Genomic DNA, 27,806 nt, shown 5'->3' on the forward strand with positions numbered 1-27,806 from the left:
AAGAATTAATAGAGAAATTGAAAATGAGACCAATTCTCATTAAAAGATCACTCTATTAGGTATATGACTGTATCATATAAACATAAACTGAGCCTCAATATTTAAACATCCTCCAATGCTTTTAATGATTTTTGGTTTAATAGTTTCCATTATTGCTACTGGGTAACAAGTCTGAAATTCCACAACGCATTTCCAGAAAGCTCACCATGAAGCCATTATTGATGTATAAACTATTTTTATTGTGAACTAGAGAAGAACTTGTGGTGTGTCAGTTGCTCAAAATAATTACAAACATCTGCCACCCAAAATTTTGAAAATCTTCTATTAATATATATAGTGTTTTAAAAAAGGAGATGTTAACATTTTTAAATTAACTACACAAAATTGCTTTTAGATTTTTTTAAAAATATCAATTCAAATCAGTTTCTGAATTTGTGAATTTGTATCTTGGAAAATATGTATTTAAAAAGCAAAAGCAGGAAAAAAGTTCTATTAACAAGTATTTTTAAGAGCATATTTGAGATTTACCAATACTTGATTATACATATTAATATTTTTATTTGTTTTGTATCTTAAGACACTAAAATAGCTGTTAAAAATTTGAGGCATATAGGCCGGGCGCGGTGGCTTATGCCTGTAATCCCAGCACTTTGGGAGGCTGAGGTGGGCAGATCACTTGAGGTCAGGAGTTCAAGACCAGCCTGGCCAACATGGTGAAACCCCTTCTCTACTAAAAATACAAAAATTAGCTGGGCGTGGTGGCAGGTGCCTGTAATCCAAGCTACTCAGGAGGCTAAGGCAGGAGAATCACTTAAACCCAGGACGCGGAAGTTGCAGTGAGCCGGAATCATGCCACTGCACTCCAGCCTGGGCGACAAAGCGAGACTCCATCTCAAGACAAGAAAATAATAATAATAATAATTGAGGCATATAAAGCAAAATAAACAATAACAAAAACATGGAACTGTCATATTTCAAAAGCATTTTTCAAAAGTAATTTTCATTGTCTGTATAGGAAAATTTGACTTTTCAGACAGTTTTTATTTCTTTTGCATTACTCTCATTCTAAACATAATGCTCAAGTTGAAAATCCATTTTTGGCAGAGTAGCTTAGAATTCCCAAAGTTACATTTTCTGGCCAAAGAAGCAAAATAAGTCTGAACACAGTTTTTAAAACTATCAACAGAAATCCTTTAAAAATATTTTACATATGTAACTTGGTAAAAAAGGTCTGCAGATATTTTACTAGGAAATAAAATGATGTTGTCTTTAGAAACTACTCTAGTAAATGAAAATCTTCTTCAGTGTACTAAACTAAGCCAGCATGCTATCATTCTAAAACAAAACAAAACAAAACACAAGTGCCTAAATCTTTTCCACTGTCTCCTTTGGCCTAAAGTATAATGTCTAGCTCCAATTAAGTGCCATTTGGGAGAAAAGTTGAACAGCTAACTCCAGGGATGTTCTGATTTTAGTTTCTGAGGAATATAATACTTTTTATTGGGAATAAAATACATGCTTTTTTTCACAAGAGCTTTAGGATGTCTTTTCAAATTCTTAAAATACCTGAAAAATATATACTTAAAAATATATTTATCTGTTTTAGGTATTTTAAAAAATACATAAGTAACTGAGGTATTAGAAAATGTTAGGGCAAAAAAAAATGCCTAAATAAAACCATTTAAACTATTTGGAAGTCCGCCAAGTGGGTTACACAAATAACTCCTAGAGATTTTAATAATAATCAAGTTACAATCAAAAGATGGAAAAGAGATGTTATCAATAATCTAGAAAATCTTTTTCTAAGTACTTTCTAATAAGCATAACTTACTATATTGTGGGGTTCCAGTGTAAATCCATGACACTTTCAGTGGTGAAATCAGAAACAAATACAGATATATCACCAATGGAAAATGAAACATTTCTAACACTCATAGGATTTGCTTACCCTGCCAATTCTTTCTCCACTACCTTTGAAGAACAACTGAGAAGAGAATTGCTATATGATAGGTTAGGTTCCAGGGGAGTCAGTGAGTGAGGGGCAGGCAGCTGAAAGAACACTCAAGAGACCACAGGTAGGTGGGCAGTGGCTTTATTCAGCAGCAGCTCACTCATACTTGGTGCTTCATTTACGCACCTTACAAACAATAGTGGCCAAGAGCTAGGTAATGAGCCCTCCCATGTTATGGCTACATAGCTGTGATTATGTCATGCATGGGATTGTGCGTCTGTGCTCCAAACCCTCTGTGCCATGCTATGCCAGATGTGTACGTTGGTCTATACTTGACTGCAGTGCAGCCATCTCCTTACAGATATCTTAGCAGAGGTTGAGAGTTGCCAGTATTTAGCACTATGAATTATCAACATTTTATTAGCTGAGAAACATTGAAGACCCTTGGCTTTTACACAGCAATTAAGTGGCAGTGTTTGAAATAGATTTTAAATTTGTCTGGCTTGAACGTTCAAAATGTTCCCCAAACTGTCTGAAATATCAAAAAGTTATTTGATAGCTGAGGATGCACTGAAACATTTTCAGAACTAACTATTGCAAGTTAGCACATGGGACATTCCCAAATCCATATCATGTGGTATTGTGCTGATACAATCATATCTTGTTCTCAAGCTTTTGTTTGTGCAACCCAGAAATTATCAAAGGGCATAACTTTTCTAATTTAATTCAGAGAGCATTCTGGCAATTTGATTCACCATTTTCTATAAAGATCGGGGGTGATGAAAGTCATCTTGCTTCCGGAGGAATATGAGAGCTTCGAACTGTAATCTTAAAAAAAAAAAAAAAAAAAGAATTTGGGAATTATTGAGAGAGAATATTTTCCCAGATTTTTGTCTCCATTAAATATTAATCATTTTTATTAATTGCTAGAATGTTGAAAACATTGAATTTAATTTTAGCCCATCCTTTTCTATTTTGCATGAGAAATGCTTTAATTTAAAAGTGATACAAAAGAATTATAGAACTTCAATGGAAACATCTAAATAAAAATATTGAGGCACTAGTCCTCTTTCAGAATTTATCAGGCTGTTCATGTTTATGTAGACAAAGTTTACACAAAGCTCTAGATGAATCAATTCTATCAAAAACATGTTTGCTTTGCTCTAAAAAAATGAAAGCAATATAATACACATCTTCAAGACACACTGCTATTTCTACATTTAAAAATTGCCGCATTTACTAAGGGGACAAAAATAAAAAAGACAAAAAGATATAGAAAAAAAATACAAACCAAAGGAAAATCCCCTGATCCTCAATTTGGCATAGACAAAGAGCTTTTAAACTTGTCTGGGGATATTACATCCATTCATTACTGCAAAATAAAATCGGTTCTTTAGACAAAATGAATTGTGCTCAAAGGCTTGACAATCCTACTTAACATAATGAAAAACTGCTTATTAAACCAGTTGTGGTCCTCCCCAAAGAACTGGGATGAATATGAAGTCTTAAATATTTATTTCCCATACTGAAGATAGGGAAACAAGGCACTTACTGGTCATAGCCCAAATCGAGCCTGTTTCTGAGCTCAGTGTAAATGAGCTAAAATATAATTAACAGGTAGTAAATATTCCACAGAAGCTACTGGGGTGTAAGACACAGATATGGAAAGAGAATAGGACACCTGCCCATGGAGACAGAAGGTTTAAATCAACAGAACATATGCTCCAGTGAAATATTAGTTTCAAATATTATTGTAAACTCTCAGCAAGCCAAATGATCCGTTCTGTAATACTGCATTACTGCATTATTGCATTATAATATGAAGAAAATAGCACTTAGAAAGAATAAAGTTTTCCAACTTCTTTAAAGACCAAGCATTTATACTTTAACATTTTTACTTCATACTTTTGATTAAAATTAGACTTGGCAGAGTGAGAGAAAGGAAATTGAAGGTCTGCCTGTTTGTGTGGCTGGGCCAATGAAAAACGTGAAAAGGTCCACAGGGTACCGAGGGATGGTGGAGCCCACCTGCAGGAGCTCAGATAATTTTTATTCTCCTTGTTTAAAAATACGCATGTATGCACATGCACACAAACCTGGTTTCCTGGGTATCATTTGGATACAGGCCAGTGTTTGCTCTTAAGAAAACTCTTCCTTTCATTCCTTCCACAAACTTTTATTGAATTCGTAAATGTGCAAGACATAATGTTCAGGGAAAATTAGATACAATGTTCCATTCATAATCCCAGAGTTAGAAGATTTATACTCTTAAATCTGGTTAAAAAACATATTTTCTAACTACTGACATTCCAATATTTAGAGGAAGAAGTTGGCCACTCAAACTATTTCACAGATTTCTATGACGTTTCCTATGGCATTTATTTATTTATTTTTAATTTATCAAATTTGTTTATTAAAAATATCTATTGTTATAGAAGAATATAAATAGTCAATAATAAAACTTTCTTTCTAAGAATACTTTCCACTTTATCCTACAATAAACCTATTAATCTTTTTAACAAAATAATTTTCAATGACTATGTACTGAAGTCAAAACATGATGTTTTAACTCATAGTTCTTGGGAATATAAGTCTAGAAACAACATTGCTATTGAGTACTCAAAGCGTTATTGAGAAAATCATGTATTTTCAAAGTATAATACAATAATTTTTAGAAAATAAAGGATAAACTGTCCACTTATTAATATATAAAAATATTTATAGACCATTGTCTTAAGAAATGCAGTGTGATGATAAAAGATGAGGCTCTCAATTACAGCATTTCTTTCACTGCTAATGAGAGAGAATCTAATCTTTCTATGAAGAGAGAGAAAGTCTCACATTTCCTAGTGTGTTCCAGGATCTCCTGTATTCTTTACATTTGGAGGAATCAACCATGAAGTAGTTGGCCACGGTGTCAGCATGTGAAGGCAGAGGAACTCCAGCTCAGAGAGAGGCTTCCCTGGATCCACTTGCCTCAACGACCCTCTGATGGAATCCAGGTGGGAGAATGCAGCTGGGCAGCTTGGGAGGCTTGAATGGAGGGGAGGGAACAGTACTGCTTTAAGACCCAGGCCCACTCCTGGGGAAGTGAGCAGAGGGCTTGGATCTTGTCTTCCTGGCAGGTTTGGCAAAGCTCTGTGTGCAGGTGTGACTCTTATGGCCTCTTCTAAGGACTACAGCATTGTTAGCATCTCTGCTAGCCTCCCTTGTTGTTGGGACAGTTTGAACCTCTCTTCTTTCAATTCTTGAACCAGGGCAGGGAACGCCTCCATCAGCTTCGCGTTGGGCTCTATCTTCACCTTTTTGTAAGCATCTAACTCCTTTTTGGCAGCACTAAACTTGTTAGTGAGTTGGCATTTCTCCTCCATCTGTGAATCTAGTGTTTCTGCAAGCTGTTTCTCACATATTACATATAGTCGATTCCTAACAGACTGAACAAGTCATTCTGCAGGCTGGGAAGTCCAAGATCAAGATGCCAGCAGATATAGTGTCTGGTGAGGACCCACTTCCACATTCATAGAAGCTGTGAACTTCTGTCTTCTTGAATTTAAGAAATACGTCTCAGGAGAAACTGTAGCAAATGAAAAAATACACTGTGAATTTTGGTGCAAATAGATGACGAATTGTTATGTAATTGATGATGGTGGGATTATATTTTGAACCAAGTGTAAATGGCTTTAAAAGATCTCTGAAAAAAAAAAAACCGTGAAGCAGCATGATATTTCAAATTCCAGATGAGAGTATACCCACAGAGAGCTGTGAGGGCAGGATTCCAAGAAGCCAGAACACCAAGGAGGGCACAGAGGCTGAGCAGTAGGGGGAGCCTGAGGTCCAGGAGGACATCATCTTGCTCCCAGGTTGCAACACAAGTATCTCTTGGTTTGGCTGCCTGCTCCTCACTTCAGTGATGGGAGCTATGGACTCTAGAGCCTCTTGGGCTCCTACCAGGGGTTTTAGTAGCTCCAAATGTAGAGGTTAAAATTTGGGACATCATATTAATTTCTGCTGAAGTCACTCATTCTCTGACTTCTCCATTAGTCTCCTTATCAGAACTGGAGATTTTTGAATGGATGCTCCAGATCTTCCCCTAGAAGTTTGTGTCTCTTCTCAACTCTGCTAGCAACTCTGAGGTACTTAGAAATATTTTTACTTTGCTTTAATTCCTTTCATTGTTTGAAAACAAACATGTATCAGCATTTGAACAGAAATGTTCCTCTTTGTGAAATTCATCTTTGCAGAAAAGCAAAAAGGTCTGCTTATTAATTCTAAAAGAAGTTGAAGATGCCATTTGATAGAGTTTGCCCATTTTAGACAGGGGTTCCCAAAGTGATGCTTAACCATGTGTGAGTGTCTCCTCACTGATCTTTGCAGTACAGAACCTTCAATTCTTGGGACTTTAACTCATTTGAAATGAGAAAAATGATAGAAAACAGTTCATGAAATATTATCTCTTGATAAACTTTTGCTTTAGTATTTCAGGCACAAATCACAATATGAGACTGAATGAGTATGTTTTTCTTCTTACATGTCAATATTTAAGTTACTTATTTTCTATAAACATAGCTGAGGAAATCACATGTTACAACTAGTAGATGAACTAAAATAAAGCTTTATATTGGCATGGATTCAAAGCTTCAAAAATATTATACAGATTAAATTTATACAATTCAAGTTGCTAGATATAGGTTGTCAAAAATTAGAGAAGGAAGGCTGTTACTAGGAAAATCGGAGTCTGAATCCCATTTCTTTTACAACATCATTGTGGTCTTAGGGAGTTTACTTACATTGTGACTATTTCCACTGCTATAAAATATGTAACATCTACAACTTTTGAAAACTGGATAAGTTAGAATATGGAGAACCAAAATAATACAAGAAAAAATATGTATGCTCTCTGTATACAAACAGACCCAATTGGAAATTGAATTGCCAGCTAAAAAGAAAAACTTGAAATAATCGAGTGAATGCAAAGAAAAACAGCAAACTAAAGGAGTCAGAGAGAAGATAATCTATATGGAGCTGAAACAGAGACAAACTGGTAGAAAGATAAATACAAGTGCAAACACATGAGGCAGACACATAAGTAGATAAGACAATTTTGAGCACAATTTATATCTTCTCATTGTATGAAAAAGTGAAACACATGGTTAAAAAATGGTACTAATTAAACCCCATAAAGTTTTTCATTACATTCAAGGAATCTGTTAGGAAGCAATATCTTTTGAAATAAACATTTCTCTGAAATTCAGCATTTCTTCTCTTTAATTTTATCCTATTTAATTCTATTAATATAAATTTGTTACTTAAAAATATTAAAGAGTACTATGTTTAATATTCTATTCATTTCTATCATATCTACATATTTTATTAATATACATCTCAAACAATATTGCCATGGTGTTAATAAGAGTTATTCTGAGTTGTTGCATTCTGAATGACTTCTACTTTTTTTCTCACTTAACTATATTGATTTAATTTCTTATAATTATCAAGCCTCATACCAGAGAAAGTTCTCATTCTTAAATAAATGAGGCTAGTTCACTAAAGAAAAAGATAAAAATTGATAATACTGTGTCTAACATATAGAAGCCATTCTACATATGCAGATAATGGTAGTCTTGTGTAATGTCCAATTAAGCTATGTGACTAGCAATTTATCAATGTTTCTTAGTCATATAGCTAATACTAGATTTATGTGCTGGATTTATACCCTGCAAAATATGAGGACAGAGAGCTGGCCATCTCTGTGTTGTGAAATTTGCAAAATGCTTATCACACTTTTTCATTGAGTGTGTATTTTACAAACGGGGAGAACAAACAATGGATGTGATCAAGAAACAAACAAATGGAGAATGAAGAAAGAGCAAAGAGACAAGAATAACAAAGATACAGCATAAGAATATGAATTGAGCTGTTTTTTCTAATGTACTTTGGACATATAAGAGGCATCTTCATCTCAGAAATTGACCTTGGACTTATCTAGCATATTATTCTTTTGTTGAACAACGTTAAACATCTGCTTACCAAATATTTGCTGCCATTCTAAAAACTTCTAAGCACTGTGCTCAATATGAAAACTGAAGTATTTCACAAAATCTATTCTCATAGTAGCTTTTTAAAAAAGATATTTCTGATTACATGTTCCACTTGTGCACCTGAGCACCTAGAGAAAGGAGACCTTGGGAGGACTATTTCTAACCAGCAACTGAAAACATCAACATTCTTATTCCCATAACCACACTTAATTCAGTATAATAGGTGATTTCACCTTTCTTAGAAGATTCAGTTTATTGACTTGCCCAAATAATGTAATAATGGGGTAAGTGTGTGTATTAGTCCATTTTCATGCTGCTATGAAGACATACCTGAGACTGGGTAATTTATAAAGAAAAGAGGTTTAATTGGTTCACAGTTCTGCATGGCTAGGAATCCTCAGGAAACTTATAATCATGGTGGAAGATGAAACAGGCACATCTTACATGGTGACAGGTGAGAGAAGTTGAGGGAAGGGAGAAGCCCCTTATAAAACCATCATAAGAAGAGCTTGGGAGAAACCACCTTGGTGATTCAATTATCTCCACCTGGTCTCTCCCTTGACACTTGGGGATTATTAAAATTTAAGGTGAGATTAGGGTGGGAACACAGCCAAACCATGTCAGTGTGGAAGAAAAAAGGAAAAAGGAAAGAGGAAAGATGAAAATGGAGAAGAAAATTATCATAAATAAAACGGAAATACTGGGATAGAAGATATTCTGCAATGGGAACTGATTTCTGGTGAAAATGAACTTAAAAGCACACTATTCCCAGAACAGAAACGTAATGTATTCAATACAATTTTTCCTGGGATTACAGCTATTCCTGCCCCACAAGCTATAACTTTAAAGACAAATGTGTGGGTGTTATCTTTTTTTCCTTTTGATTGTAATTCATTGTTTTTCTTATTTCTTCCCAGGCCTTACTCAGAAAGCACCCTGCACTGGCATTTCATAAGTAAACAGAAGAAATGTCCTACTTGCAAAACTCTGAATATAGCTGAATCCCTCAAGGGCATAAAGGTTTAAGCATACAGAAGTCAAAGGCAACCTTTTTGTTCTGTGAAGGTGCTGCCATTAGGCAGCTGAGGACCAGCTGTGGGACCAACAGTCTTGGGTTGGAGCCTTTTTGAGATAAAGGAAAGACAATACCTTGGACTTAAATAAGCAATTCTGATTTCCAAGTGTTGGTAAGCAGAACAATGATCCCCCCAGAATATTCACATTTTGACTCCTGGACTTGTGAATATGTTATGTTAAATGGCCAATGGAAGAAAAGTTACATATGAAATTAAGGTTCCTAATTAACTGACTTTAAGGTAAGAATATTATGCCTGATTTACCTGTGGGCCCAATGTAACTGCAAGGGCCCTTAAACAAGGAAGAGGGAAGCAGAAGTGCCAGAACCAGAGGGACAGCATCATGAGAAGGATTTAACTGGCCATTGCTGGCTTTGAAGATGTAAGAGGGTCAAGAGACAAGAAATGTGAGTGACCTCTAGAAGCTGGAAAAGGCAAGTAAATGGATTCTCTCCGAGTGTCTGCAGAAAGAAAAGCAGCCTTGTCATCAACTTGATTGTCACTCCGTGAGACTGATTTTGGACTTCTGACTTCCGGGACCCTAAGATAACAAATTTGTGTTGTTTTTAGAACAAAGTTCCTGGTAATTTGTTACATCAATAATAAGAAATGGACACATCAAAAAAATCTAAAAAGGAGAAAAGAACAAATAAAAAGAGTAACATAAAGACCAGATGAGCACAGGGAACTCGCATGTATGCACATTCCACAAAAGAAGCTATAATGTATTACAGAAAGGAAGTCATAATAAACAAATAAATGTATATTGGAAATATGGAAAGGAATACAGAGAACAATGCAATATAAGGACAGACAAAGGCATCCAGCTATGATTTTTCTCTCTTTAGCAGTTTGAAAGACAGAAAATATTCTTTTCTTTTTTTCGGTTCTGCAGTTCTGAATTTTGAAAACTTTGCAAAAAATTAAGCATTCAGTTCAAATGCCAAATAAGAAAACTTTTAGTGCAAATTCAAAGAAAAATAAAAATAGGCATCTCATAGTTTCAACATATGTTCAAATCTTTCAAATTTGAGCGAGATAGGCAAGGTGCTTTAGGTTCCTTCGCTTCTCTCACTTCAAGCTATTTGTTAGTTAGAATGTTTGATTTTCTGATCCTCTGCCCAGAAAAATGTATTGCCAGTGGAAAGTATTGTCAATAAACAACCATAGAATTCTGCTTTAAATCGTTCTGATGCTTATAAGAAAAGACACGAATTCATTTTGCAGACATGCTTTTTCTGTTCACAATTGCAATTGAAAATTGCAGTGAGCTACTTAAAAGCAGAACCGTTGAATGGAACTTGTCTTATAACAGAACCAGTTTTAAATGGACAATTGTATACCTTAGAGCTGTCACCAGCCTTTAGCCTTGTACACAGCATACATGTAATCAGTTGCTATCATACATTGAAGATAGTTAAGAATAGAGTTACTGAGCATCTATTGTCATCACAAAAATGTGAAAGCTACTAAGGCAAATATGTGAATATAAACACAATCCCTGGCCTCAAGGTATTTAAAGTAAAATTGTTCTACCTACAATAAAATTCAGCACAGATATAATTTTACAGGTTGTGATGTTGAAATAAATTGAAAGGAAGAAATGGTAATACTTTGTTACATACTGTTTGGAAACATTCTGTAAAATTCTGGTTGTTGTATGTGGTGGCTTTACCGCCTTTAAAGACTTACTTAGAAAATAAAAATAAATATATTCTAGAAACTGCCACATTATAACTGTGGTATAATACCACATTATAATATTTAAAAGAATTAACTTTGGTCAGAGACGGTGAAATTCCAATCCTGACTGTCACCAGATGAGTGATTCAGAGCAAGTTACTCAGCCTCCCAAACCTCAGTTTCCTCAAATGTGAAACAACGTTCTTTGATAATACTTGTCTCAGAGGTTTGTTGTGAACTTTGCTTGAGGTAATGCATATAAAGCAGTTGTTACACTTTACATCCTTTCGCATATTAGGTGCTCAGTAAATACTTGTGTGGTGGTTGGTAGATATTTCAAATTATAAACACCTATAGATAAAGATTACCCTGATGTTATTATAATTTTGGGATATTTTGATCTATTTCATTTTGATAAATTCAGTTCATCTAAGGAGAAATATTGAGCATATTTTAAAAAAGTAAAAGGTTAAATGAATTTAAAACAAATTTCCCTATGTCAAATATTTTAAATGTGTCTATATTTTGAGTGTAAGAATCAAGCAGAAAATTCTGATTTAAACTCAATTTCTACTAACTGAAATCATCTTAGTGCAAAAATTTTTTCCAGAATAAGATTCTTTTAAAAAGGATTAATACACTAAAATATCTAGTTTGAAATTCCGATATGTACTAGGTAGCACTTTAAAACACACATAATGCAATAATTTTTCAGGTACATAGTCAAAAAGTTCAAGATTCAAAGTCATCTAAGAAATATGAAATTTATAAACCATAATGTGTAGAAATATAAAATTTATATTTGGATTTACTGTATTTTAATCTATGATAACTTACACACTCATTTTTATATTATTATTAAGGGCAAGAACTACAGCTTTTATTTTCAATTCATAGCATAATCCTGGCACAAAATAATTGTGCAAGCAACATTTTTTGAATGTATAAATTAATCAATTTATGTAATAACTCAACAAAACATGAGTTAAATTCAAGATAATGGCTGTTTTATTCTTATAGGCTATTCATCTACATTTTACAATATGAGTCTAGCTCTCTAAAACAATGTGATTACCTGTGAAGAATATATGTTATTTAAAAATCTTAAAATTGTTTTAATGAGTGAGATAAACTTAAAAGCTTCATGTATGCCCATAGCAAATATCATAATTATAATCAAAATAATTAAATATCAAGCAATATGATGGTGATTTTAAACTATGTTATTCTATTTGCCTAATTACCATTACAGTTTAAATGTATTGTTTTCTCTAGTTGTCTTCAAGATATTTTGTCTTTACAGTTCTGAAGTATCATTAGAGTGTGTATTTATCATATTTATCTGACTGATAAATGTTGTACTTCCAATGATTATAGAATCATTCCTCTCATCAGGTCTAAAAAGTTATCAGCCATTAGCTCTATTTTATTTTCCTTCTACTCTGTTGAAATGCATTTAGAAAGTCTCATTCTACCCTCCCTATCACTTAGTATTCTCTTCTATACATCTTTCCATTCACTAATTCTTCTTTAACTATGTTTAAGTTGGGGATTAATATGTCTAGTGAATTTCTTATTTCACAATTATACTTTTTATTTCAGGAAGTAAATAATTTTTCTCTTTATTTTGATAGTTTCTTGATACATGTGTATGTTTTAATGAGGATGTATTTTTCTTAATTGCATATGTAGATACTCTATTTTTTATCTGATTACTGAAACTTCTGTAGTTTCTTGGAGCTTAACTTGTTGCTTTTGGCTTTAATTAACTCTTATCATTGTGGTATGCTTTATAGCGTATTTGGTAATCTGTGTTGATGAGTTTATTGCTCAGTTTTATTATATGGGAGTCTTGCAGGAATAATTTAAAATAAGAACTTAAAAAAATTCTGTTAGTAGCTTGAGGGTACCCCCAACCTAAGACCATTTTGGTATCCTTGAGAATTACAGATTAGGTAATAAATAAAACATTTAGCTTCCCCACATGTATTTTCATCCAAAGTTTAGCCTACTAAGAAGGAATCCAACTAAAGGGCAACCCCCATTCTCCAGCTGCTGGCTAGTTTGGGAAAGTTCCCTGCAGCTTTGACTTCCTGCCTCTGTGGTTCCATCTCCAAGTTGCTAAAGCCTAATGAGAAAAAAAAATGGTAAATATCCATATCATCTCTTATGATGAAAAGCTATTATGTTTTCAAAACTTAACTAAACACCCTTACAGGAAATGTTGAAAAGGTTTTTGTTTCCCATTATTTTCCCCTTTGAATTAATGGAGATCTATCTATCTATCTATCTACCGTTAGATTACATAGGTAAAACATAACTTTCATTAAGAATTATTTGGGGACTCAGATCTATCTCAAAAAATTATTGATATTTATATTTTACTTACTTTAGATATGTGAAATATTTCTGGACATATAGAACCCTTCCTGCATCCCTAAGCACAAAGATGAGCCATGATTTATAAAAACAAACAAAATCACTACAAGTCCTAAATAGACAGAAGTTAATAATTAATACAGTCATTTTAATCTAGATTTGGGATTCCTGGCAGCACACAGAGTTATAAGGATATACACTGTGGTAGGCTGAAAAATGTCCTTCTAAAATATATCATGTCCTAATCCTGGCAACCTATAAATGTTACCTTCTATGGATAAAAGTAATCTTTACAGATGTGATTAAAGTAAGAATCTTGAGATGTGTAAATTGTCCTAGAGTATATGGGTGAGCCCTAAATGCAATCACATGTGTTCTTGTAATAGTGAAGCAGAAGGGGATTTTACATAAACAAAGCCAAATATGGTAATACACTCAAAGAAGCCAGAATTGGAGTGCCACAGCCACTAGAAGCTAGAAGAGGCAAGGAATAGATTCCATCCTAGAACCGCCAGAGCGAATGCAGCCCTGATAATAACTCTTAGCACAATAAGAGTGACTTCAGACTGCTGGCATCTGAACTGTGAGGTAATAAATTTCCGTTTTTTTAAGCCATAAAATTTGTGGTAATTTGTTACAGCAGCCACAGGAAATTAATACACATGCGTACATACACAAGTGAGGTATAAATCACTGCTATATTTAAGATACTAGATTCAGAGAAGCATAATATCAAAAACTCTATAATTTTTTATGCACAGGTCATTTTTAAAAGATCAGTTTTTTAATTATTCAAGAAAACTACAAAAGCCTTGAAATACATTACTTCAGAAAAAATAAATCTCATTGTTTTATTACTATCTTTCTTGTTTAGAAAACTCACTTTTAAGGCTACTTTCATTGTTATTTGCTCATTGTTTTCTTGTCTGGGAGATGATGACATAAAATCAATGAAGTGTTTGTTTTTGTTGCCAAAAGCCTAATGTGAAGAAATAAAATCTACTTAGCATGAAGTTGGTCCTTTTTACAACAAATAGCTTTTATTTTTAAGCCATGTTATGTGCCTATGAAAGGAAAATTTGGATTATAGGAAGAAAACAATGGGATTTTCTTTCTAAGTACTTGCAAACATAAAAATAGCCAATACAGAAGGCTAAATAAAAAATTCTTTTTTTTTTCTTTTTTCTTTTTTGAGATGGAGTCTTGCTCTGTCACCCAGGCTGGAGTGCAGTGACACGATCTTGGCTCACTGCAACCTCCGCCTTCTGGGTTCATGCCATTCTCCTGCCTCAGCCTCCCGAGTAGCTGAGACTACAGGTGCCTGCCACCACACCTGGCTAATTTTTTGTATTTTTAGTACAGACGGAGTTTCACCGTGTTAGCCAGGATGGTCTCGATCTCCTGACCTCGTGATCCGCCTGCCTCGGCCTCCCAAAATGCTGGGATTACGGGCGTGAGCCACTGCGCCCGGCCAGTAAAAAATTCTTAAAACAAAGACATAGAAAATAATATTTTGATAAACTAGTAATCATCAATAAAAATTATTAGAAAGAGGACTTTTAACTCTTATTTACTGTTGAAATTTCATAAATCCAATTCAATTAATTCAAACTAAGACTACACTTTTAAATTTCCTTTATAAGGGAAAAGTAAAACAAAACCAAAAACCCTCAATATTTATTACATTTGATTATATATTAAGAGACACAAAATGTAACTCACTATGACATAGTCCATCAATTACTATCAATATCTCCAATGGGCATAATAGTAGAAAATAGAAAAGCAAACAATGCTTTGTACTTCAGTGCTGCCCTGAAGATTTTAGTAAATAAAGGCTGTCAACCATTGTAAAAATCTGTAAAGCTAAAAAACAGTCACCCAGGCCATCCTCAATTTTAACACTAACTGCAAGTCAGGAGAAGGTCCCTAACCTCATGCTCATGTCTGATAATTTGCTAGGAGAACTCTAGATGATTATGGAAAGTGATTATACTCCTGGTTACAGTTTATTACAGTGAAAAGATACACATTAAAATAGGCCAATGGAAGAGATGGATGGGACAGAGCCCAGAAAAGTTCCACATGAATTTCCAGCTGCTCTGTCCCAGTGGGTCATGAATAGTGGTGACTTCCTGGCAATGCTGTATGACAATGCATGCAGAATGTTGCCATCCAGGGAAGCACACTACAGCCTTCGTGTTGAGAGTTTTATTGGGTGTGGGTCCCCTAAGCCTGGTTAATCACTCATATGGTTAACCATAGTTCCCATACCCCACTTTGAATCACATTGTTAAACTATCTAATGTGGCCCAATGGTCCCAGGTAAACAAAATTGGTTTTATCAGGCATGACATTCCAAGGGCTTAAAGATCACCTCCTAGGAGCCAAGGGTGAAGACCAGATCTCTTTTTACATAAAGTTGATTTTTTTTTACTACACATCTTCCTAATTTTTCTCATGCTGAGCAATTTCTTTATTTCGACTTTTGTAAAATAAGGTCAAATTCCAATGCTCTTCATCTTTACTCACCCTTATGCTCTTTTATTCTCTCTAGCAGCCCAAAAACATGCACAATTCAAATGAAACATTGCTTCTAAATGCTTATTTGGGAGTTGAAAAGCTATGTCTATTTTTAAAGCATGTATTTACCACAAACTGTGCTAGAAGTTCACATGCCAGGAGATAAACTGGATTTTTCAGGTATTTGTTTAGATGCAAATTGCCTAGCTGGAACCACAGTTTCTCAAAACACTATTTTTCAGCCATGTGTACATTAATGTAATGAGATGACTGTTATTTCAGTTCAAAATAAGAACTTTTCATACTAACCAAATGTTGCTGATGTACCTCTTAAACATTAAGCACAGGGCTACCAGAGAAAATAAATCATAGTGTAAGTAAGAATATGTGAAAATATCTTAGAAAACCTAACTTTTTATCCATCCATATAGACAAAATTTTAAAGAAAAATAAATAAATAAAACAAAAGGAAGATAAATGGTCTAAGTACAGAATCAGCACAGGTAGTGAGACAGAATATAATTGTGCCCATTTGTAAAACTTTCTTCATGAAATAATAGATAAGCACAGTTGTAGTAGAGTAGGTGCACTGTATCCAAGTGTTTTTGTTTGAGATTATTCATCCAGTCTTAAACAAGAGTCTTAAAGAGTTGAAACAAACCCCATCAGTAGAGGGTGTTAGATGATTTGTTTTACAATTATAAACTCAATTTAAAGTTTGAAAGCTTTAGAATAATTAGTGAAGTATACTGTTTTTTTCCAGAATGGGTATTATATTGGTAAAATAATGGTTTTGAACAGCACTTTTTCCATATGGTCAAAGCTATTTTCCTTACACTTTGAATATTTCTGATTCTCAGGCACAGATTACATTAATCAGTAATGACTGATGTGGACTGATTTTGTGGAGAAGTTTAGAAGAAAAGGGAGAATAATTTGAATCCTTTAGATGTCAATTGCTTTGGTATTTCTCCCTAAAATTGAATGTGTCCCTAGATAGCTGGGATAGTTTGTGCTGCGAGCTAATCTTTGAAGAATTCATTTCATATCAATTTAAAGAGCACATGTTTTATTTTCTATTTAAATGATTAAAATTCAGTCCTTGAGAATGCTAACTAATACAGGGTGATATTTAACCTGTTTAACAACTGAGGCGAATTGTCTAACTGCTAATCAGAACAGATGCTGGTGTATCTTAAAAATTAAACTTACAAAATCTGCACTGATATTATGGTAACAATTCAGTCTTTCACAAAAATGTGTTGATCCAAAATAAGAGGGAAGTCTTTATACCTCAATAAAAATGTAATATTAATGGCATATAATAGTATAACATAAGTTAAAAATATTCCCGGGATTTTACTAAAGGGATATTCTTGCTTATCCTTAAAATGACATTTCTTGACTATATTTGGTGTAGTAGGAATATCGGAAAATGCATCCACCCTAACATTATAGATAATTTGTTAATATTAGGAATAATCAATCTGGTATTCTGTACCAGGCACTCTTATGAGAGCTTCATGTAGATGAGCCAATTTAATCCTCATGACAACCTTATTAAATTAATATAATACAGCAACCTTATGATGATGACGTAGGTAGTAATATTATCACCATTTTATGGATGAAGAAAAGAAAGTACACAGAAGTTGAGTAATTGAGCAAGCTCACACAACTAGTAAGTTGCCAGCTGGAGATCAAACCTAAGGAAACTATCTCCAGAGTCAATTATCTGATAGCTATGCTGTTCGGCATTTCCCCACTTTTAGGAAGGGCTTATGCTATTATGCTCAAAGTGTTTCCTTCTTTTCAGTTCTTCTGCTTTTAACCTTGGTTTTATAAGACTTAAACATTTTCTTCTGCTTTTTTTTTTTTTTTTTTTACTTTACAAAAGATAAAGTAAAATAAAATTTTAAGCAAGGACTATAAACACAAACTAATATTTTTGGGAAAAATTGAAATATAAAGCATTTCACAAGACATCAAAATTTTAATTACTCAGGTGCAGTGACTTGCATTATTACCTGGCCAGCTTTTCTAGAACTTTTACATGATGCCAAAGGAACTGTTAGCTTTGCCAAAAAGTGGCCATTTGCTACCCAGTGATGACAATTACCTGTCTCCCCCTTTTCAAATTCTTAATCTCCAAATGGGAAGTATTGTCAGCCAATTTTATAGATGTCCTTATTTGAGGAAAGGGCATCAAATCCATAGATTATGTTGAGCAGTGAATACGTCAGCAAACAAAGCCCACAACATAGAGAGTAAATAACACACGGGATGGTGCCCAACAGGCAGCAAGGTCAAGTGATGGCTGCCAAGCAATAGTTGCTTGATCAAAGGCAATGGACCAGGCTCTCAGGATCAGGTTTGGATTAAATGATTAAACTGCTGGGTTGGAAGTGCTCACTGGGATTCCAGCTAAACCTCTGTGCCCTAAAGGAATCCCCACAGACTGAAGCAGCTGCTACTTCTGCAACAAACCTTGTCAACAACAACAAACAGGCTGAATTCACTTCTATTTCCTTAGCTTCCTAATTAACACTATGAAACACATTATGCTTTTCTAATCCAGTTTCTATAAAAATATAGTTGAACTAAATTATTTCTTCTTTGTTTATAAATGTCATCCTAAATATTCTCAATATTTTCTCAATATGATGCTGTCACTAGCCTCCATCTCTCTACCATATGTGGTAGAAATGAATCGATTTCCTTCCAGGCTACCTTCTTCCAAAAGTATTTCAGGCAGTTACCTGGGCTGTTCTCCAGATTCCTGCCACAAGCCCTTTTGCTCCCAGCTCTCCAGGGAGACCTTCTGGAAGAACAGGGACATTGCAGCCTATGCCCTGTTTTTCTTCTCCAAGTTCTACTGTTCTGACCATCCATAGTGCTCTAAAACAGGACTGTATGTCTGGCTTGTACATAGCATAAACCTCCACAGTTCTTGGAATTTTTCAAAGTGATACCACCTTTTTGTTTCAGTTATGCTATAAAGTCTGCTTTTAATTTAAATATACTGTAAATTACTTGTCATTCTCACTGTACAGACGAAGAAAGGAGGCTCAAAAGGTTAATAGACTTGCTCACGGACACACAGTTAATAGTAGAAGAGCCATTTGTGGCCTCTAGGCTGGTGTTTGCACCAATGAACTAGTTTCCACTTCCAGAATATGTTACAGGCCTCTCTATCTCACTCTGGTACTTAATTCAGCAGGATATAGATAGTATGTGATCAATAATCCTCAGTGGAGTATATGAATTACCATTCTTAAAATACTATTACACAGTTGAAGTAACCCCTGCAAATCAATAAGCATAACATTTAGTTAAAGTGGCCCATGTGACTTTCCTCCACAGGAGCCATATTGTCTCCAGTGAAGTAAAATTAATTCTTGGGGAAGAAGACAATAAATTGTATGTACTACAATGATTTGTGGCTCAACACTATCTGTTAAAATCGTATTCCTTAGTATTTAATTTTTCTTATTAGGAAGCATTTTATTTAATTTAATTTTTCTCCTTAGATGTGTGACAATGAAAACATTGAACCCTGACCTAGAGGAAGCTACAATATTGGTGAAAAAATAAACAGTGAAGAGGGGTTCTTTAGTTCTTCCTTTTCTAATAATAATATAACAATGCTTTGATTGTTAGATATCTCCAAATCAATCATAGGATTTCATTCATTCAGCAGGTGTTTGTCAAGCACCCACTAAGTGTCTGGGTGCCAAGTATTATTCTGGCCTATGTGTCAGCATGCTGTGTACAATGAAGAATGATTCAAAAAGAAAAATACCTGCTCTGCACTCTTTATTGTTAAAGGTAGTTTGAAATCGACAAGAGGAATAGAGAAGGAACTATCACATACGCATGTGCCATTTGACCATTATTGTAATCAGTGATTTGCCAAGTTAATTCATTTTACACGTGAGAAAATGTATGAAGCATAAAAGGTTAAGCAACAAGGCAAATTCACCCAGCTATAGGGTGATCAGCTTGTCCTGTATGCCCAGGAATGCCCCAGTTTTAAATCTTAAAGTCCTTTATTCCAGATAAGCTGGGAAGTTAATCATCTTGTAACTGGTAAAGTCAGAAGAGGAATCAAATTTAAAAACTGGCAGACAAAATACAAAAAAAAAGGTCTGCTCTGCTGCGCATTTTATGCTGCCTCTTTGACCCAGTTTATTTACCTGGTCAATCTTTCACTAAAGGTTTATTTTCTAGTAATCACTTAAAAAAACATAAATACAACAACTAAACATGAAAGTTATCAAATGAAAACATAAAGAAATACACCCCCAAAGAATCATTTGGTGATCTTCTTTTTGGGTGCTGTATTTGCATTCAAAATAAGAGGGAGCAAAATTTATGACATTTGGTATGCTTAAAGGTAATTCAAAAATATCTCTGCTATAAAATATCTCTTAAAGTGTATAGATAGGGTAAGATCATGTCAGTGGTTGGGAGAGATAAGGATTGGAGAAGAACACTGCAGGTCTAAAGCAGTGAACAATGGTAGTCAACCAGGAGCCCATATCCTAACATCACAATCTGGTTGCACTTTGTGCTAAGAACAATCATAATTGTGTAGTCACAAAGCTAAAATCAGCATAAATATAGCTGTTCCCTATTAATCACTATGAACATCTGCAACAATTACTCATGCAGAGAATAATGATTTAGCAGCTGTGCATGCTAGAATAAGACTTGTGTAATATTTAGGAAGACAGGGATAATGCATATATCATTCTAACAAAAGCTCCAGCATATATGATTTATGATTTTCCCTTAATGAAGTAATACAAATTATTGCTAGTTGGAGACATAAGACACAAGTATATTGACTTGAGCAATGTCTGTTAATATTTGTTGGTATGCATTTTGTAAATTAATATAACAACCACAAAACAATTTGTGTGTATGTTTTGTTGTTTTGGTTTGGTTTTCTGTAGTTTCTTGGAAAGTTTCTCAGAGAAACTTGATTCTGAATTCACATCTACTTAAGGGGTATTTTTAAAGTAACGTGATTTCTTTGCATTCTAATAGTTTAATGGTATTTATTTCCAGTTTAGATTTTATGGTATGTGGTTGAGAGCACAGACTCAGGAGTTAGACTCGAGAGCACACAAATTGCAAGTCAACCACTGCGATACGTGTGCGGCTCTTCTTTTTCCTTGGGACTTTTCTTACTAGTTGCATTCTTTTTTTGTAATCTTTTCTTGCTAATTACATTATTTCATTAACTGTTCGAGTTTATTAATCTGGAAAGAAATGCTTCTCCCAACTACAACTCATGCCAACTCCCTTGTTCTATGTCTTCACCCCTTCACAGCCAAACTTCTCGAGTGTTTTGCATTCAGTTGTTGCATTCATGACCTCTTCTTCCCTACCTCTCTTCCACTCCCCCAACTGCTAAAAAACTAATTTTGCCCCAACTACTTCGCTGATTCTTCAAATCCTCCTCATACCTTAATCTAATAGACAACCGTGTGCCCTGATTTTTCATGTAAAAGCGTTTTACAAAATTTGGTTTCTATACTCTGTACTGCTTTCTTAAATAGTAAATATACCTTCTAGGTCTGATCAGTATTCTCCTCCAAGGCAATCTCAAAATAAGGATATTCTTTGGAGTTGTGTTCCCTAATACAATCCCGATCTCATTTATCCGTATAAATCCATTGCCCATTTAAATACTGATGATTCCTATCTTTTTCCGGATTGCTTCCAGATTGCTTCCGGATTGCTTTTCTGTCTCCACAGGTGCATTCCATGGCCAGTGTAAATCGAATGAGCCCAGAACTAAAACTACCAAGAACTCTACTCCCAAGGTAACCTCAGTTCCCAGCATCCAGGTCTCTGTCCACTACCCCCTAAATTTTAAGTGTCACTCATTCTAATTCTTTAACTCCCAAAAGTCTTTGACCTCATTGAGACCTTCAGTCTTCTCGTTGTGCCTCCTCCATTGCACATCCACTTCTCCCTTCACATAGCTGTTTAGATTCAACAACCCATTCTTACACTCATTCCATTACAAATATCCTTTGTTATATTTCCCTGGCTAAATCTGATCTACCTACTTTGTCTGGACCAAATCAGATGAATATGTCTTTAGAGAAGAACCAAGCCAATAGGGGAATCATTTTAAATCTACAGCCAGTAATTTCTTTCTCCCATAAATATACCTACTGTATTTACTTTCCACTTTCCTAGGAACATATTTTTACATTTCATCTCTAAGAAAACCTCCATAAATGCATAATCCTTCTTATTTAGATTATTAAGCTTTGGATTTCTAGTTCTCTGAGAAATAAAAGTATTCAAAAGATATTTTTCATAGGCTCCCCAAACTACATCCATTATCCTCCTACAGTTGCAGCCATACTTTAATCTTGCTCATGTTATTCTTGATGATATGTTCATCTTTGTTTCTGAAGTCAACCACTCCAATATTGTACAAGACCTATCACCTGTTGAGCAGTGATGAATAGTAATTGTCCCCTACTTTATATCATGTTTTTCTTGCCCATTAATAAACAAAATTATTTCTGTTCTTCATTAACCCCTATATCTGCCTCCAGGCATCCCATCATTTTCTTTGCTTCCTTTTAAAGCAAAATTTTTCCCAAATATTTTCATGTATTTGTCTTTCCACTATCTCCTTTTTAAAATTAAAAGCAATTTTTCTTTTGATTTTACCAAATCAGGCTGCCACAATTGGCCTACATGTATCCAAATACAAATCAATAAATCCTAAGTCAGACAATCATAACTTGGGTCTATCTGCTGTGTTGTCATTATTAAATGCATTTTCGTCTTACAATATTTATGACGTATGATGGCTTTATTGGCATGGAACCCCATCATAAGTTGTGGAGCAATGGTCAGTTGATAAACATTACCTTGTTGGCAATATACAACATCTGATGGTGATGCTGAATCTGTCTTGAAATACTCTCTTCACTTTGCTTTAGTGGCAGCTAGCTTATAAGACAACTGTTTAAATTAGTAAAAGATACACTTCCCTCAGGCAGATGTAGCTCTGAGTAAAAACTTATGACTTGGTTGGTAGGACACTTGTTAGAATTCAGCCTCCACTTGCCCCCTAAGCAGGCATGCTTTTATTAGATTTGACCTGCCTAATGTACCAGGCAGCCCCAAAGACAACAGTCTCTCTTAGTTCTCCTTCTTCCTCACTGCCTGCTGCCATCTTGCTTTCTTAACCTCTAAGTGTCAAAATGATCCCCGGGCTCAAGTTTAGGACTTTTACTCTTTTCTATTAAGACTAATTCACTAAATGTTCTCATCCAGTCTCCTAACTTAAATACTATGTATGTTCTCATCCAGACTCCTAACTTAAATACTATGCATCTATTGATAGCTACACTGCATATCTCCCAGTTGGACCACTATTTTCCCTGAAATCTAGAATTGTATCAGCCACTGCCTACTTGACATCTTGATTGGTAGACCTAACACTATATCACAAATACATTATGCCAAAAGCCAATTTCCTGATTTTCCTCCCAAATCTGCTTTTCTCTCATCTTTCTCTTCTTAATATTTGGGAACTCAATATTTCCATTTGCTCAGGCCAAAATTTTGCTGTCATCCTTGTCTCTTCTCTTATTATCATGCTAATCTATCTGTAAACCCTGTTAATTTTACCTTCCGTAAACTCTTTAACTCCACCCTTCTCACCCCCTTCACTGCTAACAGACTGATCTAAGTCACTATGGCACACAGGAAACTATTACAATAATCTCCTACCTTGTTTCTCTTATTCTGTCCTTAGCAGTCTGCTATTAAGACACAAACCAGAATAACCTTGTTAAAACGTAATTAAGATTATTATTTCACTGCTCTTCTCAAAACATTTCAGATTTCCCCTCTCAGGGTAAATTCCAAAGACTTTTCCATGGTCACCGCCATATGTATAATCTGTTAATTGTCCATCCTGCTCCAGTCCTACTGGTCCCATTGCTATTTCTCAAATATGACACACACGCTTTCACTCAGAGTTTTTGCACAAGTTATTCTTTCTGTCTAGAGCACCTCCTACAAGTGTCCAAATGGCTCACTAACTCACTTACTTGACGTAAGTCTGTTCAAGTAGCCCCTCACATCCTATCTCCAGTCACTTGACACATAGTTCTTCTCACTGCATTCAGTCTGTTTTTCTTACTCACGTTTATATTCCCAGAACTTAAAGCAGTGCATAACACACCAGGAACACTCAGTAACCATTTGCTAAAAGAATAATGAAAGTGCAGTTAGGAAGTAGGGAGTAAGGCCTCTCTAGTTTTATCAACATTTTATCCTTGGAAGTTCTTTTTTTCTGTAATATAACAAAAGTACTAGATTAATTATTGACACCTATGCCAATTAGATCATTTTCCAGAAAAAAAAAAAGTCAGCATTTTGTTCACTTCTTTATAGGGAGCAACTCTGACTCTACAGATATTAGTTGGAAATACAGTCAGCGTAAGTCAGTGTAATTCTTTAGCTAAGATTTTTATTTTCCACAATCAAGTTCCAATAACCACACATATTTTTCACAATTAGCTTTGAAAATTACAGCCTTTTTCATTGCTGATGTTTTAAATAAAAAAAGTGAAATCCTTTTCACAGTAGGGGTAAGATATATTTAACTTATTCTGGTTAAGCCTTTTGAAAGAATTGGTATAGAATGAGGCCTTTATTTGTAAATAATACTACAACCCAGTGTGACCACATATTTATTATTAATTAAATGCTAATGTTTATAGAAAAATTTATACCTTTTAAAGGATAAATCTTTTCTTCTTCCTTTGTAATATGCTGTATTGTGTTAGTAGACATATATATGTCTCTGAAGAATAATGTGGTTCAGAATAAGGCAGAGAGGAGAAAATGAGTTAAGAATAGTATTTATCAAACGACCCCTGAAAAGTATTGCTTCATATGAACAAAGTCATTTTCTTCAAAATACCCCTGGCAAGTGTACTATCTAAAATGATTTCTCTGTTTCAATAAGCTTTATTCAATAATAAAGCTCAATTTTCAGAGAACTCAACCCTCCTTAGTGCCTCTGAATGGCTATATACTTGGTCAGCATAATTTCCTTTGAGGTTTAAATAATTTATTTCAGAATTTGGGATTCTGCTTTCTACTCCTGATTCTTGAAAAACTCATAAAGAGAACATCATGCACGCCCCTTGTAGACACTACACTGCAGTGTATAGACATTACACAAAGGATATGATTGAAAAATTGTATACAAAGGCCCTATTTGTGAAATCATAATTAGCCAGTAAATTTACATTGGTAAATCCTTGTCTTTCCAAAAATATTCTGACAATAAACTATATATGCATGCCTATCCATATGTTCCTTATTACCAGTCTTTAAAGTCCAGTTGCAACCACCATGTTATATGCTACTAAATACAAAGAGTTTGCATTTATATGTATTTTATTTAGACATAAATGACAAAACAAATGTATAAAATGTCTATCCTCTACATGGAATAAATAATTATAATACTAAGATATGAAAAACATTTTCAAATGAAACTTTTAACTTAGCTTATTGCAAACTAGTCACCAAATACTAATATAAAAGCATAGTGCTAGTCACAGTGAAAACAATTACATAAGAAAAAGCAAACAAAATTTAGCATCCTGATAGAATGTATGCAAGAGCTTCTGAATTAAGTCCATTGCTTGATTTCACTAATGTTCATTTCTTTTTAGATTTTCAATTATGGTGAAATACACAAAACACAAAATTTACCATTTTAACCATTCTTAAGTGTATAGTCCAGTAATGCTAAGGACACTCACATTGTTGTGAAACCAATATCCTGAACTCTTTGCATCTTGCAAAACTGAAACTCTACACCCACTAAAAAACAACTCCACATTCTACCCCTGGCTCCTGGTAACCATCATTCTATTTTCTATCTCCATGAATTTGATTATCCTAAATACCACATACAAATAGAGTACCTTTGTGGTTGACTTATGTCTTTTAGCTTGATGTCCTGCAGGTTCATCCGTGTTGTAGTATGTCAGAATTTTCTTTCATTTTAGGGATGAATAATATTCCATTGTATGTATACAACACATGTTGTTGGTTAATTCATCCACACCCATGGAAACTTGAGTTTCTCCCATCATTTGACCATTGTGAATAATTTGTTTTGATATAGTAGCCATTCTAATGAGTGTGAGGGGTTTTCTCCTTGTGGTTTTGTTTACTAATGTGTTTTTTAAAATTTCTTCTATTAACAAGCCTTTTTAGAACAGGCTGGTTGAAATGATCTGGTTAAGGAAAAATGAGATGGCAAAAAAATAGCAATAGAGTGTCATTTTTTGGAGACAGAGAATAAGAAATAATAAAAAGAACATTAAAAGGCCACTATAATCAGTACTAGAGACTATAGCGTAATGACAATATGAACTTCAAATGAAAAACATAAGTTTGCTGTAGAAATTTAAGCATCTCAAAATGAATTGGACTTTATACCTTATGGACACATGAAGTAGCTGTTATGCCTCCTTGAATCACTGGAGACATCTTCGGTGTAAGAAAATATTTAAATATAGCTAAAGCTATATTCTCTTCAGTGTAAGAGAATATTTAAATATAGCTATAGTGAAGAGTTGTTTGTTTCATTTTTAATCATAAAAAAGAGATTCAGGTTTTTGGCATACAAAGATAACTCACTTTTTCTTCCCTCGAGTAGCTTCTCTCAGGTTAAGTTTATATAGATACACATATATATTATGCACATATGTGTATACATATTATACACAGATATATAAGCTTAATATGTATATATTATAGCTATACATATATTACATATATGATACATATATACACGTATATAAATACACATCGAGACACATGCATATATGTATGTATATACACATGTATATGCATAGACATATGTATCTCTCATATATGTATATATACATACATATATAAATATATGTCTGTGTCTCTCATATATGTATGTATCCCTATGTGAACAATAATTGTAGTGTATGTTCAAGTTCGTCATGTCTGCCATTGGTATTAAAATGTATTCTATATGTACTTTATATTCACTCTGTGTGTTTTTGTATATACACTCACCCACACAACAGATGCAGGTTAATAAACCACTTCTGTTTTCTAGGTTCCCTAGGGAATATATTACTAACTATATTCTTTGTGAATATGAGCCCTCAGAATTTATTTTTAAATCATTCAGATGTGGTAGCTATGCCAGAGATGATGCTATTCAACAGAAAACAAGTATATTAAATGTCTTTAAAACACTGTAAAGCAAATATCACAAAAAGTCCTTTTAAAATGAACCCAATCAAAGTCAATAACCAGTCAAATTTATTAGATTGCTCCTATGAGCACCTTTCCTCCTGTACCTGCTTTCCCTTAGTTTTCAGACTGCGACAACAGTGCTCAGCTGTGTCTCTGCTTACACTGTTCTCCAGAGCATCCAAGACACACTCCCCCTCAGGTTCCCTGAGTTCAGAGTTTTCTCGAGTTTAAACCTGTATAGCTCCCCTTACAGAAGCTGCAGCCTATGTGGAGAGATGATGGGTACAGAATTAACATCAGAATCACTCCTGAGGCATTCTCCAAAAGGAACACTTTTAGTAGAGATGAGAACATTTCTCGGCCTATTTTCACAGCACAGAATAAGCTCTGTTCTTTACCAAGAAATCTCAAAAAGCCAAAGATGGCTTTAAAAATTCAAACTATAAGGTCTTCTGATGTCTACTTCAGTAAAAATAATGAAAGAAGCCATGAAATTTTCTTAAAGCAAAAGAAACTCTAGTATTCAAACATTTCTGATTCAAAGACAGCTTTTGGAGGAAATATAAAGACTAATAAAATAAAGTCCAGAAGAACTTAACTATAACTTGAAATAAACTTTTATTCAAAACCTCACATTTTAATATTGTTTTCAATTTTAGTTCATATCAAAACATACTATAAGATATATTTTCTCCTAAAGGTGATTAAGATAACCATCCCCTTGTACATGGCTTCATGTAAGATACATGTTATCAAAATGAAATCAGTTTGGGTAAGGTAACAGTTAATACAAGATTAGACTTATGCTTTATTAATTATGGACACCAAATCTCAACAACAATCCAC

This window comes from Pan paniscus, chromosome 6 (assembly GCF_029289425.2).
Source record: "Pan paniscus chromosome 6, NHGRI_mPanPan1-v2.0_pri, whole genome shotgun sequence".
In the NCBI taxonomy this organism is placed as follows: domain Eukaryota; kingdom Metazoa; phylum Chordata; class Mammalia; order Primates; family Hominidae; genus Pan; species Pan paniscus.